Source organism: Alligator mississippiensis, chromosome 1 (genome assembly GCF_030867095.1).
Source record: "Alligator mississippiensis isolate rAllMis1 chromosome 1, rAllMis1, whole genome shotgun sequence".
Classification (NCBI taxonomy): Eukaryota; Metazoa; Chordata; order Crocodylia; family Alligatoridae; genus Alligator; species Alligator mississippiensis.
The window spans coordinates 217,674,044-217,692,877 of NC_081824.1; positions in this window are offsets into that span (position 1 = coordinate 217,674,044).

Consider the following 18,834-nt stretch of genomic DNA (forward strand, 5'->3'; position numbering starts at 1 on the left):
CCCATTGCCTTGTTTCGGCAATCTTTTCGGCCCGAGGGAGTGAACTCCAAACCGGGGCGTGGCGCCTAGGGTGACGAAGCACGGTCGGGCTATCCGGGTGAGAAGTATTAATGCTTAAGGGAGGACAGAGTAATACAGTAGCTAAGAAACAATTAACATTTGTTATCGTGGCTGGAAGGGTAGCATATAGGTGCCCGTCTGAACAGGCCCATAGTAAACCAACCGGGGCGGGGGTGTTGATGTCAGCACAACTTTGCTTCTTCCACCTGTCGGGGGCTAACTCGCTGGGTAGTTTAGTAGTGTGGGGCGGTTGGTTGTACCCATGACACCACTGGCTAAGGGTAGCGGCTCTCTGCATGGGATAAAAGAATGAGGACCATTTTAATGGGTCGGAGATATTAACGGCCAGGGTGGCGTCCCACGTAACTAACAAGGCGTGGTGATTAAGGGCAGCACCGATAACGGGGGTCTTAGTAGCTTTGGTTAGTGGCCCGGGCGGAAGTTTTAGGAAGCACGGTGGATTGGAGTTTGTCGGGTCCCACGCTAAAGAATTATCGGGCCTGGCCCAGTGGACCCCCCTAGGGTTAATTCCCCACGGAACCTCAGAACAGTTTATTAAAACTGGAGAGTCATCTACTGGGTCACCCAGGAGACTTGCAACTGTTTTTGTGCAAGTTGAGGTCGCCATACTCCTTATCGTTAGATTTTCGGCCCACGTGTAATTGTGCTCTACGAGTGATTGCTGGTGCACCCGGGTATCCACAATCATATAACGGGGTTTGTCACTATTCCTGGCTACAAACCACTCACTAACATTATAGGCATATACATAGGGGCTCAACACTGGACTGGTAACTGAAATAGGTAAGTGTATGCATGCAGTTAGTCCATCCTCGGTGTTGGTTGCCTCAGCCCAAGTAGATAGCATAGTTAGCACAGTGTTTGAGTCTTGGGCTGAAACACTCGTGACATGGCAGATGAAGATTACCCCGAGTACTGCCTGTATTCCTCTAGGAGGAAATTTCTTGTCTTCTCCCATCTCGTCGGAACGAGGGACCGATCGTGAACGCAGGCGGACGTCCTGTAGAGCCGGGGTAGTTCCTTTTACTTCTCGTCGTCGTCGATTTCCTCACCTAAGAACCTGTGGGAGATAAGACTTATAACAGTATTTAGTTATCTGAAACATTCGTTGGTGGGGTGCACCGAGTTAACCAATTATGGTGTGCTATAATGAGGGGGCTGTCGGGCTTTTCTTCTAATAAAACAGAATAAGTGTTTGGATACGGCTTGGATTTACAAATCATCCCCTTATGGACCACTGGACGGGATTGGCGAGGGTGGAGTATCGAGACCCACACCAACTCGTCAGGTTGGAACTTAGGTTCCCAGGGTAAGGGTTTTTTGGGGGCCGCCTCGTCTCATAGAGGTTTTGTAATGTTTAGTGCGATGAGGACATCATGATTGTATTTAGTTCAATTTTTGTACGTCCCCCCTCCCCTGAGATGAAGTTGTTCCTTATACATGCCGACGTGCCTTTCCACGACACCGTTGGATTGCGGGTGGTAAGGCAAATGAAGGTGCCATGTAACGTCATGGAGGCGGGCAAATCTATCAAGGGCATTAGAGTTAAACGGGGGCCCTCCGTCCGATTGAATTTCATGAGGAGTTTTCCAGACTGCAAACACCGCGGTCAATGCGGTGATGACAGCGGTCGCTTTGCTCTTTCGCAAAGGGACAACTAGTAACTGACGCATTCCTAAATCGACGATGACTAGTCCCTTATTTGGCGGTTTTACCCCCGGTAGAGGTCCTAGTAGATCCACCTGCCACGTCTTCCCAGGCGAAAAGTGTTCTGGGTTTAGTGCACCCGCATGGTGATTGGTACGATGGCATTTCTCTTTCGCGCATGCCTCGCAACTCTTGGCGATTCGCCTCCAGTCGGCTTGGGAAGCATACAGACCCGATTCTTGAGCTTTTAATTTCCATCGTCGACAGCTGGCTTGGGGTCCTGGGTGTCCCCGTCATTCGTGGAGCCATACTAAAAACGGATCGGCTTTGGGTGATGCTCCTTGAGCTGATACCGTTAGAACCACATCGCACCGCAGAGGGTCTTCTAGTAGCTTATCGATAGTTGAATGCACTGGGTCGGTGTCAGACCTGTGTGAGCGCATATGCTTTACGAGCGGAGGGGTCATGAAAGTAGAAATCGCCTTCCTAATATCCTTCCAAACGGATTGATTTTCCATCTCCGTTGCTGTACCCACCACGATCTTATAGATGTAAAGGGAATCAATCGTTATGACTGGAACGGGGAGTGTGCCATCGTGATGATCGAGGCAGTGTTGCATGGCCGCTTTGAATCCCAAGAGCTCACGAAGTTGAGGCGAGTCTTCTCCCGGGGTCGGATTGAACATTTCGGCATCATGGCACGGCTTACAATAATATCCATAACCCCCCCCATTCCGGGATGTTCCGTCAGACCCAATCCACGCTGGAGCTGTAGTTCCGTATAGGACAGGTGGGTGGTCGTCGACTGGGTCAGGGGTGGGCATGGCGTCCTCATGTTTCCAACATTGCCATTGATAATGGTGGTTAAGCACCAACGTAGTCCATGTTTTGGGCTCCCCTTGGAAATGTGGGTCAATTCTTTCTGGGTTCACTGAAGGTATTAACGTTGCAAGAGGGGCTCGAAGGGTCCCGTGACCCGATGACAGTGATTCGGCAAGCTGGCCTGCAAGAAGTGTCTTCGCTAAATGTCCGTAATGATTTTGTGCGGCTTGCAAGGTCTTATGCACAGTGAAGATGACTTCATCACGGCTGTTATGCGCCGTGGCTCATACGTGGGTGGCGGCGTATCCGAGAGTGACAACTAAAGGTTCGTTCAAATTAATAGCAGCAAGTGAGGTGTTTTTGATAGCTGGCAAGAGGCGTCGGAGATGGTCATCATCTCTTGCCGTCCATGGTGTGGATTTTTGGGTCTTCTCACGGAGTTGACGCTGTAACTTTGCAACGATGGGCAGGTGCCGAGGAGGGACATAATGCGGATACCAGCTGAGGTGGCCCAGGAGTCGTTGGAGTGATCTTTTGTCTGTTGGTAAAGAGTGTATTAGGGGCTCCAAATCTGGGGGCCCATGAGTAGCACCACGTCTTGTGGTGCCGTCGAAGGTTGTACCCAAAAACGTGATATTCGCGGTGGGATGTAAATGCGATTTTTCCGAGTTGACGGTCCATCCGTCCTTTTGAAGGTGGTTGACGAGATGAGTAGCAGTCTCTCTGACGACCGTGGTATTTCGACCCATGATGGAGATATCATCGATGTAGTTCCAAATCTTACACTCTTCATTCCATAGGTTATCATTCGTTGCTGCAAATGTCTCTAGTGTGCGATTCATAGCGCCGGTGGCTAATGACGGAGAATTACGATACCCTTGTGGGCATACCGTCCATTTATACATTATTTCCTCAACACACATATTCAGCACTCCGTTGGGGTTGGTGAGTGGGATTGAGAAGAACATGTTCTTCAAGTCCAGCGTAACTCTGACCCATGGGTATGCTTGGTCCCGTGCCATCTCTAGCATGCATTGCAGCAGGGTTGACTGAGTGGGCTGTGCAAGCGGTTGACATCGCTTATTAACTTCGCGGTAGTCCACAACCAGGCGGGCTTCGTTGGGCCTGCCAGGCTTGGCTACTCCCCACCCTGGAGACAGGTAGGTGCTGGCCATAACCCGTGTAATGCAACCCTGGTTTTCGAGTCGTTGGAGGAGGCTGGTAAGCGATCCTTTTAAGGTTTCTTTTGTTGGAATAAGACGGTATCGCCAGACGGAGCGTGGGTTTGTGGCGGTCAGATTCGGGCACGGTAATTGGAAGTGCCTGCAGTATACGTCTCTTGAGATGCAGTGCTCTTAGTCCTGGGATACCTAGAATGTTGATATTTCCCAACACTGCTTCTAGTATATTGCCTTGGATCATAATTCGAACTTTGGGGGTCGTGGCCACAGCGTTGAGTCCTTGGACTTGGATCGTTTTCGAAGTCAGCATGTGTGGGGTGGTACTGGTAACGACGTGGACCTGGGACCCGGTGTCTAAAAGAAAAGATACTCATCTCTGATCATTCGGGTTCCTTGGATGTTGCACTATGAATTCGGCGTAGGGACGGGGGTTGACAGAGTCCGGATGGAGGGGGCCGCCGGTGGAGCTGATGGCCGTTATTGGTTTTTTGGCTTGTCCTCGAACTTGAATCCCATTGCGTCGGCTAGATGATGTTGGCCTTCATCCCCGAGGGTACGCAGCTGTTGCTTCGTGAGCTTTGTATGGTTAAGTAAGAACCCAAACATGGCTCTCTCCTCGGGCGTTCTTGACGGCAACTGGCGTGACTCTCGTTGAAAATTAAGTTCCGGTCGTTTTGGCTTCGGGGTCTCGACTAGGTACGCTGAAGGTCAGGTGTTCGCATCGATAGGAGTTTCCTCACTATGCTTCATGAGTGCCTGCAGTTGCGGGAGGTGACTTAAGAGGTTCCCTGCTGGCTAACCCGCCATTGGGTTAAGAAAGAGTTGGGTTGTGATAGCGTCTGTCCCTCTGTACACCTCTACACAGGCGTCTATGGCCTCCAGAGTTGTTGGAATTGCTCCAGGGTTTGGTAAGTGGCAATGAGCCCATCTTTCCTTGCATTGGGCCTGTGCCAGTCCTAGTGGATGTACCCTTGGATTCCACGAAAGGTATGATACTCCGATTATGGCCAAGAGAAGTTGTTCCGCACTGGCCTTCTGCGGGTGACCCTCATGCCAGGTGTGGGATTTATGGGCCACTTGTCCCACCACAAGCGCTGGGAGTGGAATGGGCCAATGAGTGTTTTCCGTGATCATGTCCACACTGCTTGTTGGGTCAAGGCACTTGCTTCTTCTGAGTCTAATATGTCAGATCCGAATTCTACAATCAGTCGTCCCAGACATATGGCTAGAGTTTCTTCAGGTTTCACTTTTGATTCCCGACAAAGTTCTTGTATCTCTGGTAAGGTGCACGTGCGATATGTAATGGTAGTGCGTGTGGGGCCTTCTGCATCTGCAACATGTTTTACTAATGCTATGGGGTGAGCTGCAGTTGGAGAGGGGCATTCCGTGTCAGATGGGAGCACTGGATACAATTTTTCTCCCTCGTAAGGGGGCGATTTCACTGCTGGCATTACATCATGGGGTGGAGCCAGGGTCGGGGGCGTGGCTAGCCACTCCCCTTGGGCGGCTCCCATTTTTTCGCGCCCTTTTTCCTCCTTGGCGCCTTTTCCTGGGGGCGGGGCCAAGGGTGGTGATGCGGCCGACCATCCCCCTTGGGGTGGTTCTGCATTATTGCGCCCTTTCTCATTTTCGCCGGCGCCATTTTCTAACGGTGGCTCGGAGCCCCCCGCCGCCTGCTCCAGTGACTCCATGCCCACTGTGCGCAACTGAGCCTCTAGGTTGGCGTTTTCTCATAGTAAACCCGTTACAGTGCGGAATAACATGTTTATCATCTTTCCTTTATTCCATTTTGTTGCCCCCCCATTTTGCTGCTTGGCAGCCCTCGGTTTCTAGGCCTTCCCAGAGCTGGCCTAGAAGTTCATGACCACGCGATCCGGGCGCTAGGGCCGGACAATTAAACCGGTCTGGCGGGGTGGGCTCCCCTCCTTCCCGCAGGTACCGCATGCACTGGACGAACTCCTGGGCAGGAGTCGGGCCTTCCACCTTCTTAGTCTTCACCTCCGCTAGGGACAGGGACGATACTGTGTCCATGGGCCTAAAGTGGATCCGGTCGCTGGCCATTACACAGCCGAACGCCTCAGGGGACATGCTTACTTTCCACTCCTTCACGATCGGCCCTTCTCCCCTGACCGAGAAATAGCCTCTGAGGAGGTTCTCTCCTTCCCCTCCAGCCGCCCGATGGTAGGCGATATGCGCCCAAAGTTCCTCTGCGTTATCCACGCAGCGCCCCCCCCCCGTGTGCCATGGGCAGCACCTGATTAAATTCTTCTCCAGCACATTGCCTTTTGATCCTGTTCATGATGCCATGTTCTGGGGTGCCGGTCAAGCTGGTCCAGAAGAGTGGTTCGGTAATGGGATCGTCAGGCAGGCGGGTGGATGGAGAAGGCCGAGACAGCGTATTGGTAACAAGAATATTTTACTTATGCCTCTGATGACACTGGCGTAGGTGGTGAATGATTGCCTGGTTACAGGTAACAGATAACAGGCAACTTGACAGAAAACGTAACAGGTAACAGGTAGCGTAATAGGTAGCGTAACGCGACGAGTCGACAGTTCGTGAACGCAGCGAGCATGCAACAGGAACGGGGTACGTCTGGAAGGTTGACGACAGGGAGACGTTGGAGGGTGATCAGGCCACCAACTTGCCTCTGAGGTGTTCTCTGAGGTCTCCGACTTGGGCGGAAGTTGAACGAGCTTTTATACTGTGGGCTGATCAAAAGAGGGACTGGCAAGTAAGGTGCCGGATAGTGATATGGGGCACGCCCATACTTGGTGGCAACGTCAGTTACTCGGGGTGGGGTATGCTGCTCGCTCAATCTATTGTGACAGGAGCACTTAACTATTTAGAGGACTCGTGTATGACAGTAACAAGCAGGGTTTTCACCTTGGGAAGAAGTGGCAGCATGGGCTGGGCTAGCAGTGGTGAAGGCTGCCATTCTTCACCCGTCTAAGTGGGTGCCTCCATCACCCACAGCTCACTATGTTACTGTTCTACACCAACTTCCCCTTTAGGGATGCAAACCTATTCAGGATAGTTTTGAACTGCAATGTGATTCAAGCCAAGATGAACAGCAGAAGGTCATTTGGACTTGTATAGCAAGGCAGGCCTCTGTTGTGAGCCATGTCACATCAGAATAAGTGGGTAGCTCACAGTGGTCTTCTGTGGGCTCTGAGCCTGAGCAGAGCCTCGAGACGGTTAAGTTTGTACTGTAGTTCTGTTCATTTGAGCTTTCTGATTCATGTTGTTCATATTAGTTATTTACTGTTCATAGCCTGCAGGGGGGTAAGTTTTGCCTTGCCAGAAAAGCTTTTTTGGTTTGAGAACAGACATTTCTGTGTGCTCTGAAATGCACAGGCAGAGTCAGCTTTTGCTTTAAGAGAGCTGTCAAACCTCATAGCAGGAAGATGAAACACTCTAGCAGAGGGCAGCATCAGAACAGTATAATGCTAGATTCTCTTCACCCATTCCCTCAACAATGGAACTGGGCCTGACTAGAGAAAAGCAGATCGCTGCATCTCTCATCGGTGTTTGCATGTTCAAATGGGTAGCTTAGAAAAATCCATCCAAAATTGAGAACCTAATTCTAAGGAAGGTCATGAGGTTGGCATCGACCAGTGTCAGGATCCTGTTACCTATCAAACCAGTAATTTATGTTTGGAATAATAAATAACCACAGGGAACAAATGTCAACTGCTTCCAATAATGTGCCTATCTGTGAAAACCTATGGCTCCTCTTGAATCAATTTCACCTTTCAAAATGCTGTAATTATTTGGGAAAAGTAATTATTAATCCAAAGGAGATGTCATATTCTAGAAAAAATAGCCTTTTAAAAACAGTCTAGGCAACCTTCAAATGAAGGTTTTTCCCTATTCACGGGTGTGACCCAGATTGGGGTCAGGGAGGTGGGGTTGGGATTCAGGGGTAAGGGCACAAGCCTGGGAAGTCCAAGAGCTGGGGGTCACAGTACTAGGAATTCAAGATCCAAGAGCCAAAACTAGGATGAAGATTAGGCAAGGACTCAGGTAGAAGCAAGACAGAGGGAACAGGAAGTCAAGGATCAGGAACCTGGACTAGGAGCAAGGAATCCGGAGCAGTGGGGCTAGCCAGAAAAAGAACTTCTCTTGTTGCAAGTCCACAGAGCATTGCACGGGCTGCTGCCACACATTCAAATTAAAGCTGGATAGAAACCAGCCACTGAGTTGTTTTACATTTTCAAGTGCTAAGTTTATAGGTGGTTGGCTCTTCTTATAGCTGGATGGACATTTTTATAGTGTGATGATTACTTTGCAGTGTGGCTGGTATAAATTTATTGTACAATTAACCAGTTAATTTGTGATAATTACCTTCAACATGTGACCAGTCTTATTTTGCATGGTCTAAATTTATTGCACAATTAACAACTTAATTGCTTAATGTAGCGTTTGGCAGGGGCATTATATACAACAGCCACACTCAAGCACTTTAACAGAGCCCCTCACAGGGCCCCTCACTCAGTGTCACCTAGACTGTCAATGTCATCTAGAGCTGCTTGTCTACTTGCTTCTCAGACTCCTGACTTCTGAGCAAGTGATGTACTATGCTCAAGGCTGGGGTGGAGTTGGTGGTGCAGACTGGTGTCATTTGATCAATACATAGCCCTCCCGTACCTTTGTTGATTTTCAACACACTCCAAAATCCATAAGCATAGTGAGGTCATCTTGACTACAGCTGTGCTGCAAATAGAGGTCTACTTCTTGGTGCAAATTTAGAGAAGTTTGCTGAACAGGTGTCCTAAGGGCTCCCCCAGTAAGGATTCTCATGGTCCCACCATCTCATTAATGCACTTCACTGGACCTGGGATAGTTGCTGAGAGGCAAGCCTTATCCACTCACTCCTGCTTTGCCCCTGCCATGCTAGGCAATCAGGCAGAGTAAATGTTGTAAAGGGGACCTGAATGCTCATTTCAGTGCTGCTGTTTCAGGATAAGGCAAGGTAGATTTGCACTTTACAAATTAACGAAAGTAGATATATATACTTTGTGTGTGTGTGTATATGTGTATATATATATATGTGTGTGTGTGTGTGTGTGTATACATACATACAAATTTGTGCGTGTGTGTAGCAGCTAGTGCATCATCAGGTACTGTCATGGTGTCTCAGAATAAACTGACCAAGGTACTAGGACACTTGCTTAGGACTCCCCTAAGCTATCTACTTTGCCTAATTTCCTGGGCTTGGTTGGTCAGAGAGGTGGAGCAAGCGGGCAGGGATGGTTTCTTGGTGGCAGTTCTACGCTTGACAGAGAGGTGGTATGGGCATGGTCTATGCACCTTGCAAGTTGGGCTGATATGACTCCATGCATAATCAAATAGTGCTTCAAAGTCTCAAAATCCAGTACAGTTAATCCACCATACCCTGTTTTGGTTTGCAGAGATAACATGATCTAGTGAGATGTCCTAAGGCTGTAAGCATAGAACCTGACTCAGAAAGGATGTACACAATGCTTTGATTTTTACAATAGCAAATCACCATAAAAAGGAGTAAATTATGAGTTAAGGGGCAATAGCAAACATTTGCATAGAATGCAAGAAGATGTAAGAGGACGATTATTTAAAAAAAAGACTTTCCTCTACAAAAACCCTCTGCGGAGACTTTTTAAAATACTTTTTATACCTTTATATATTTCATACCTTTCTTCTTTTGCTTTTATTTTCTCCTACAGACCTCCCCCTCGCCCAAGAACTTGAATTAAATGAACTGACATCCAGTTAACCTCCTGCTAATATTCTAAATATGGCCCATGGGCAGATGCAGAATTTTTAAAAAGGGGATTGTGGGAGCAGCAATCAACACTGGAGGGGTTGCTGCACTTCCCCCAGTCCCAGCCTCTCTTCCAAGATGGCAGACTATGCCACAGGTGCAGCAAATGGGAACTTTTTTAAGTCCCTGATTCAGGTAAGAATCTTCTCTGCCCCCTGCTCTGCTCTTGGCACCCTCTGTACTCAGTGGGACCTGCTGGGACTATGGGCAGCAGCTACATGAAGCTGCTGGGGACACCTGGGGACAGTGGTGGTGGTGGGTTGGCTTCCCCTCCCTGCATTTACATCCAAGTTAGCAGGAAACACCTGGGGGAAAGAGGGGCAGGGACCAGGCAGAGAGAAGGTATTTTCAGCCCCTGGCTGATCCCAGCTTCCAGTGAAGGACAGCTGGAGCAGGGCAGAAGTGGCTCTGGAGCCCCCCAACCCTGATTTAGCCAGGGACAGTGGCAGCAGTGGGAGGGGGAGAGAAGAGGACATGATGCTGGGCATGGAGGGAAATGTAGAGGGTGCTAAGAGCAAAGGGGTGAATATCTTACCTGCTTTGGGGACATAAAGTCCCTGGCTGCTGCTCCCGTGGGCCAGTCTGAAAGGAGGGTGTGACTGCATCCCCTCTGGATCCACCTCTGACTACAGGGATCAGTGTTGCTTCATTAAGTTTAGTGGCTGCATATCAGGTCACCCTCACTGAAGGCTTAGCCTATTTTAGCTAACATCATCATTCCTATCACCTTTCAATTTAGCCCAGGCAGCCAAACCAGTAACACTTGCAACTGGATTATCTACTTCCTCAGTCTTGAGCTGAATTGTGAATAGCATGGTCAAGGATATTCAACTGATTTAAGGATATTTTAATGTGTTTGAGGAAACCTGCCAGAAGTTATTACTTCTGTAACATTTTCCCAGTTGTCTTTATTAAATAACACCATGCCCCATGCTCCTGATATTTTTTCCTTTTCTGTGGAGAATAAATCAGTAGGTAATACACACCTGTGGTGTTGGTCTGTTATTCCTGGATCATCCACCAGACAGCAATATTGCATGAAGCTGTTTGTAAGTTTCTGAATATATCTGTGTGAATGTAGATGACCAATGCCAACATTATCAAGGACATTGACCTTAAAAAGTTGTATGAAAATAAACCCCTGCAATTTTCCAAATTACAAAAAAAAATCTGAGAGAGAGAGAGAGAGCGCTTTTATCTCCCCAGGTGCTGTGTTTTATGAGTTCTCCTATCATAGGTATGTCCAGAAGTGAAAAATCGCTGACAGCACCGTGCCAAAACCACAAAGAAGGGTATTTGACTGATTAGCACATCTAAAAATATGGCCAGTCCTTCAAAAGCTAGTTTGCACAAATCCTGTTAGCTGTGAAGTGTTTTAGCCAATAACTGTTAATCTGTCTGAGGTTCCAGGGTAAGTCTTTTATAGATTAACATTCTCAAAAAAACCTAGGTTCCTTAGTTGTTATTTGCAATTAAGGTATTTTGGAGTCTAAGGCTCTGTCTATTCAGCCTCAGAAATGAAACTGTGATAACCCATGAGAAATTAGCTAAACCCACTCTGTGTTCCTGGAGACTTGGAAACTATTCAATGCAAATTGCTCAGGAGCTGGCCTGAGCAGCTGGGGGAAGCCCCTGGGTTATGAACTTGTTTGCAGTCTTCTGTTTGAACTTCTACTCAGTCAGTACTGCAGAGGCTATGACTTCTCTGCAGTGTAGCTATGGCGTGCACTAAGTTTGCAAATGCCAATGCTAATTAAACAACTTTAAAAGGAATATATGTTCCATGGGTTTTGCTCTGTTATTCATTGCAGGGCCAATGCAACAGGATTTTTCTCTCTCCCAGTTTTGTGGCTAGTGCAGCAAGGCAACAATTTTAAGCAAATTTAATTATTGGGAATCAAGAGACCCTGTTTCTTAGTGTGAGTCTGCACTAGATTTCTCCTGTGACCTTAGACAAATTGTTTAGGACACACCTCTGTCGCCTCCAACACTGCTAGGGAGCACTGCTCTGAAAATACATCCTACCTACTTGCTCCCTTCCTCCCACGTTGTATGTCAGTGAGGAAAAATGCCATTATAGCTTCCAGCAGAGCAGCACTCAGCATACATGAATAACCATACCTGAGTCTGAAAGCAGCACTGAGTACATGCTAAACAGTGCTATCTTTTATGGCCCTTGGCATACATGGCACATGAGTGGGTGGGGCATTATTTCATGACATTGCACCCTAGCATGACCAGAACCTCTGTAGATAGTTGGAGGTGGTATAGACATGCCTCATGTCATCATGCCTCAGCACCTTATTTGTAGACTAAAGATACAAAACTTTCTCTCTCTCACCTGTTTTGCAATTCAGGTTGTAAGCTCTTTGGGAAAGGAATGGACTCTGTGAAATCCTATTTCACCTTTGCAAATGTAAGAGGCAGTTATGCATAGTTGAATTCTGTTTCCACCTATGGTGAATAGTATTGCCCTGCACACATACCCATCAGAAATAAATTGGAGGAGGAGGTAGAAGTGAAGGGCAGTCCTCTCATCTTTTGTCCCAGAAGCTTAGTGGTTATGACATGTACCAGGGAGTAGGAGCCCTGGGGGCCTAGCCCACTGCACCAAAGTACTTTCCAGCAAAGTACCACTAGACCACATGTGATGCATTGCTCATGAAGCTTTTATCAGGTTTGATCCTAATTATTTTGCATTCCTTTTAAGGGAATGTGAACATTTAACCACCACTATATTTTCTTCCTTCTGGTATTCATCTGTGTTTGTAGGTAGAAAAGGAATACTGGAAAGAAAACTTGCATGCACATCTATATATACACTGATAATCAAAGTAGCTGTTATGGTGATGCGGCATAATTCTCTCACTGTCAGTGGTTAAAGAGGTTGGTGAAGAATGCTAGCTTGTACACTCTGTCTTCTTGCATTCTTCTTATGATTCTTAGCAACTTCATATTTAAGCTTCACAAAGCATTGGCAAGGCATACAGCTTGGATTTAGTTTGAATAAGCATCCCCACATTTGCAGTTTCTCAATTCCCTTACTTGACTTCTCTATAGTACCTGAACAAGCAAATGTGGACCCTCTTCCTACATACAGACCCCTGCGCCAGCAAAGGAGTTCTGCTAAAGTTGAACTGCGAAAGTCAATGAAATTTTTGAAGGAATAACATGAAGCTCTTGTAGGAGTAGGTTTCTTTGTGAGATCCTTAACATGTTACACTTAACTTCCTTCTTTTGGGTGGTATTTTCAAAAGCATCGTAAGTGCAAAAAGCTTTCAAAGCACATTAGCAACATAAATCCACAGAGGGGAATGATAGCCCAGTAGTTACAGTTTTAACGTAGCACTTGAGTATATGGGTTCAAATTTTATTTGAGCCAGCTCTCTCACTGCATGTGATTTTGTGGGGATTTTCATGTAAATGAATAACAAAGAGCTACTTGACACACTGCTTTGGAACCCAAGGATTGGAAAAAAAACCCAGATTTCTAGGCTCTTGGCTTTTTCTTCTTCTTTTTTTTTTTCTCTGTCCTTTCCCTTTAAAGTACTTCAGTTTCTAAAGGTCACTTGAGTATGTAAACAGTTATCAATGGTGCAGAAATTCATGCATTGCTATTTGAGAAAGCAGTGTTTTAAATTCATTGTGAGTGATGATTCCACTTGGCCAATTATGTACAAAGAGTCAGGTGCTATCTGAAGCGTTCCTTATTTATTTTTCATCATATGCTGAAAGCTACCACAGCAGGCAAACAAACTAAGTGCACATGTATGAGCTGAAATGTATTTTCACAGTGTGAAAGAAATGGTGTTGTTCCAACTTCAGCATTGAGTTACTGGAATATGTGTGTGTATGTGTACATTTAACCAGGAAAGCCAACGTTTCTTCTGAAATGACAACAGCTTTTACTAGCTTGCTTAAGTGACGTAGCCAGCAAGAGGAATGTGAAAATTTTTCTGGTACTTTTTGCTAATGAAAGAACCATGTTATTTGCACCCACATAATTCATTTCTGCTTACACAGTTCCCCACTCTCCTCACCCCCTCAGAAACACAAGGAGCTTTATATCTGACCTCAGTTGGAGCACCAGTGTGGATGTACTCCTTCCAGTCCAGGTCTAGATGTGAGCAACAATTTCTTTGTTAAAAGATTTTCCATTGAAAAATGTTTGCTGAAATTGGAAATAACATTTTTTAAGATGCTGACTGAACAATTCTGAAAAATATGAGAGATTCTTTTCAGGACCTGATTGTAAAATGATATACATGACCATTGTAATTCAGTGGAAACCTAAATAAGCCATTATTTAGTAAAAAAAGTATCAACAGTGGATCTCTCTCAAGAAATCGGGTGTTTTGAAGGTATTTTGTATGAAAGGGGTTGAGGGGAAGGGACATTTCTCACCAGTTCTTTGAAATGTAGTTGTCTTTAACATGGCATTTCTCAATAGATTTGTTCCTCCTGTGTTATTATTTGCTCTTAGATATAAGTGTTTACTAGGTTTTCTTATTAGCAGTACTACAGAGACTATCATTAGGGAGAGTTATCAGGGTGATAGTTCACCCTTTGAAGTATGAAGAGAACTCTTTATGAGTTCAGGCAGTTACACAAGAGCAAATGGTGCACCTGTCTTGCTGAGGGCAGAATCTAAAAATAAAGGCAGTTTGTGATTATGGGCCTAATTTCACCTGCAGAACAGGGAAAAGTTAAGGAATAGGGAACAGTCAGCTTTGCCTATGAACAGGGGTCTTGGAGTCCCATCATGATCTCAGCTTGCTTTCTTCATTTTACTTTAGTCAGTCTCTATATTTTGTGGTTGTAAAGAAAACCTTAGAAAAAGCAATGGCTGAATGTAACCAAAGCAACAGTGTCTGTCTGAGTCTGCAGAAAGCCTAAAACAATAGCTCTTGAAGGCGTGAACTACCATATTTGTTGCAATGGAATGATAATGTCAAGACCTACTGTCAAGGTGTCTTGGACCTGACAGCATGGTACCTGCCAATAACATCTTGGGAGAGGACTCTGTGTGGGGTAGGAGAAGAGGTGAAATTGCACCTAACTGAGCAGTTAATCCAGTAACCAGACTAAAAAGGAAAGTATGGTCACCCTGTTGCCACCTCTTCTTTTCTGATGGGGTCTGGGTGGAGGACAACTACTGATGCCCATACTACTCCCAAAGGGATAGGTAACTGCTGCTGCTACCACTGCCTCGAAGGAAGGCTTGGTAGATCCTCTGCCATTGCCACTGCAAGGGGTAGAGCAGGTTGTGGCATCCCCACTCACAATTAATTTAAAACAGTTGCCTCAAATAGCAATGTATGAATTTCTGCAGTATTTTGAAGAGAAAGGACAGAGAGAAAAATCACGAAGAAAAAGCCAAGAGTTTTGGAATCTATTTCTATCCAACCCTTTGGTTCCAAAAGCAGTGCGCCAAATAACTCTTTGCTATTCATTTACACACAAATCCCCACAAAATCAGTGTAATGAGGGAGCTGACTCAGATAAAATTTGAACCTAGATACCCAAATGTTAAGTTAAGACTGTAACCACTGGGCCATTCTTCACCTCTGGCTATTTATGTTGCTAATGTACTTTGAAAGCTATTGCACTTTTGATGCTTTTGAAAATACCACCCAAAAACAGGAAGTAAAGTATAATGTATTAGAAATAACTCAGTTTATCTTAATCCAACACTGTAAGGAACCTGTAATAGGGATTATGCCAATGTCTCAGATTCCAGACTGGGCAATGAGAAAACCATTCTGTTATACTCACAAACTTGAGACTGTTTGCTTTGGAGATCTCTGAAATGTCATAGCATCATAGGAAAGTAGGGCTGGAGAAGACCTCACAACATCATCCAGTCCAGCCTCCTGATCAAAGCATGATCATCATGAGTAAACCATCTCAGCTAAGTGTCTGTCTAACCTGCTCTTGAAAATTTCCCAAATGGAGGTTCCACACATTCTCAACATATCCTTTTCCAATGCTTGATCACCCTCATAGGCTGGGTATAACCATTATATTTTTACTGATATAAATGGTCAGAAAATGGTCTATCCCCATAAATGAATAGAAGTTTGGCACACATAGACTGGTTTAAAAATGGCAGAACCCGGTTTCATAGTTTCATAGTAGCTAGGGTCAGGAGGGACCTGAACAGATCATCTAGCCTGACCCCCTGCCACAGGCAGGAATAATGCTGGGTTCACAAGACCCCAGACAGGTGATCATCCAACCTCCTCTTGAATTTGCCCAAGGTAGGGATGAGGACCACTTCCCTGGGAAGTTGTTTAAGGTTTAAGATTTGTTCTCCCACCAAAGGGTGAATGTTTGCTACTGATCTAAACTATGCAGCTTACAGAAAAACATGCAACTTAGATCGAGTCCACCTTAAACAGTTTGAATGCCTGTACCTAGCCATAGTCAGAAAGTTCCTTTTTATCTCCAGCCTAAATTTCCTCTGCTACAGCTTGAGTTGATTGCTCCTAGGCCTGTCTCCTACAGGCGAAGAGAAAAGTCCATCTCCATCATCTCTGTAATTGCCTTTCAGGTATTTGACGACTGTTATCAAATTCCTTCTGTCATCTCGTCTCCACATTACATAACCTTATTTCTTTCAGCCTTTCCTCAAAAGTCATGCTTCTCAAGCCCCTAATCATATTTGTTGCTCTGCATTGCACTCTTTCCAACCTGTCCACATGCTGTGCGAAACAGCAGCATTCCTTTTCGACACCTGTTTTGACGTTTCAATGGAACAGTTTTATTTCAAGTTTTGTTTTGATTTGAAAACACTGTTTTGTTTTGATTTGTTGAAATGGATTTGCTGTTTTGACACTGTTTTGATGTTTCAATCAGGCTGGGGAAAGGAACTCCACCCAGCTGAGTTCCCCTCCCCAGCACTAGGATTGGCTGAGTTCCCTTCCCCAGTCAAATCCTAGAGTTGGGGAGGGGAGCTCAGCTGGGCTGCTTCAAAACTCGAATTGTTTAGCAACTTTTGAAACATTTTGACTGCCCTCATTTTGTTTTGAGGCTGTGTTGAAGCCCTTTGTTTCATTTTGATTTAGCTCTTTCGAGCTCAAAATGAGTTGAAATAGTGTCAAAATGAAACAGCCAGCGAAACTTCACACAGCCCTAATACACACATGCCTGCACCCTACCCTGCAGTGTGGAGGTCCATGGCTGGGCAGAGGCTGGATCCAGCTGGGAGTGGCCCCTCTGTGATGCCCTCCCAGGCTCTGCCAGGCTGCACTGCATGGCTGCATGGTGCCTCCCCTATACCGCTATCAGCCTTCGGGGGCTGCCACACCTTGCCCAGGCCTTGGCAGCAGCCACAGCAGCAGTACATGAGGCTGCTAGTAGCAGCCAGCCATACTGGCTTGCCTAGCACAGGTGCCCAAGCCCCAGCCCTGGACCCCTCCCCACCCTACACTGGCTGATCCCCACCCCAGGCAGGAGGGGTAGTGAATAGCCCAGTCCACCATCCCAGCCTCCAGCTGCTGTTCAGGAGGAGCTGGGATGGTCAGAGTAATGCCGCACCACTAGTCTGGGACTTTTGCTTCAATTTTAGCCCACAAACCAGGACTCAAGGATGGCCTATGAAATCCAGAACTGTCCTGACCAAACCAGGAAGTATGGTCACCCTAACTATAGCCTCCAGGGCTAGGGACATGTCATGACCCAAAGGTCTGATTTTTTTTGTGTGTGCTTCGGCACTAAGAATTATCCCCGTGGGTGTACAGCTTCATTGCACGGAGGAGTTCTGCTGCGCAGAGAACCTGCGTGCAAAGGAGAGTTCCTGCCACTTTGCAACGGTCTTTGCAGGGTGCATTTTCTTTGCAACACAGAAATGCACGGTGCAAAGGAGTTCCCGCTCTTCGCATACAAATTCGTGCCCCGCAATTGGCTAGTGCTAAATTATCCACACATGGCGGCTAGCGATTGGCCTGCTAGCCGTATAAGAGGCTTGAACAGTTTCCGCCCAAGCCAAAGAGGACTCCGCATCCATCTCGTGGGGACTCTGGGTGTGCGCGGCAGGATAATAGAAACCCTGTGTGTTGCTCAGAGGAGTTTGGCGGCCTGATCCACCGCCCACCTCTTCCCGTCTTCGAACGGAGCCTACTATAAGACGTACCGACAAATTTTATGCGCGCTTGTCCTGGACATCCGGAGTTCTGTCTGCGTGGAGCCTAGCAAACTCCACGTGATTGTTCGTGTTCTGTCTACGTGGAGCCTAGCAAACTCCACGTGTGTTCGTGTTTTCTGTTGTAACCGCAACTCAAGCAAGTTCTCAGCCTGCACCGCGACCATCTCGGTATAAGTAAACAATCTTAAAATCAACCGTTAAGTGTCTGTTCCTAATTCTAGCTAGGCGCCCGCCCTCTCTGACCCGGCCTGCCCGGGCTGCCGGCCACAGCCCGCGTGCAGAGCGACGAAAAGGGCCCGGGGTCTGACCTGGCCTGCACATGGCGAGAAGGATGGGATCAGGAGAGGGCTCGCTAGAGTTAGAATTAGTTGAAAACTGCCCTTGGAGAAGTGGGAGACGCAGCGTAACAAGCGTCACAGAATTAGAGGCGCACATCGCGTACCACCAGGTGGGCAGAACAGGCAGGAGATGTGTCCGTGGACACCTTTCGCTAAGGGGAGAAGAAGGAGCTTCTGAAGTCAGAGCCCTAGAAGGGAAAGAAGTGTGTCTTCACCCTGCGGCATTCGGGTGTATTATGAGCGACGAGCGGGCCCTATATAGGCCCCTCGATGCTGTAACCCTTGCCGAAGTCGACCCGGCGAGCGCAGTAAGCCCAACACCCACCCAGGAGCGTGTCTGTTGCTCACTGTGTGCCTGAGAGATGGGAGAGACGATGCCAATCGGCTGGTTCTCCCCTTGCATGGTGGTGCCTAGACTAAGGAGTCGAGAGTGTCCGTCCAAGCTCCGCAAAGACCCGGAGACGGAGGACCGCGCCGTAAACGAGAGAGTGGTCCTACGGTGCTACAAGGGGGGAAAACTAAATGCAACCTTTCAAACTATGACTGATTTGATGAGTGAAACTTTAAGCTTAAAGACCCAGCTGCGTATGGCCATTCGGGCGGTCGGAAAAGCGGCTAAAAAGGGGGATCTTAAACTGCCCCGACAAGATGGCGCCGAGCAGAGGGAAGACCGCGTGGAGAAGCCGGAAGAGAGGGATGGAGCTTCGGGAGAGCCCGCGAGGGTTCGGCCGGTGACTCCACCCAGCGACGCAGCGTCGATTCTATCGACCACGCCCCTCTGCCGAAGGGAGGGGGAGTCAAGTGGAGGAGTGCATCCG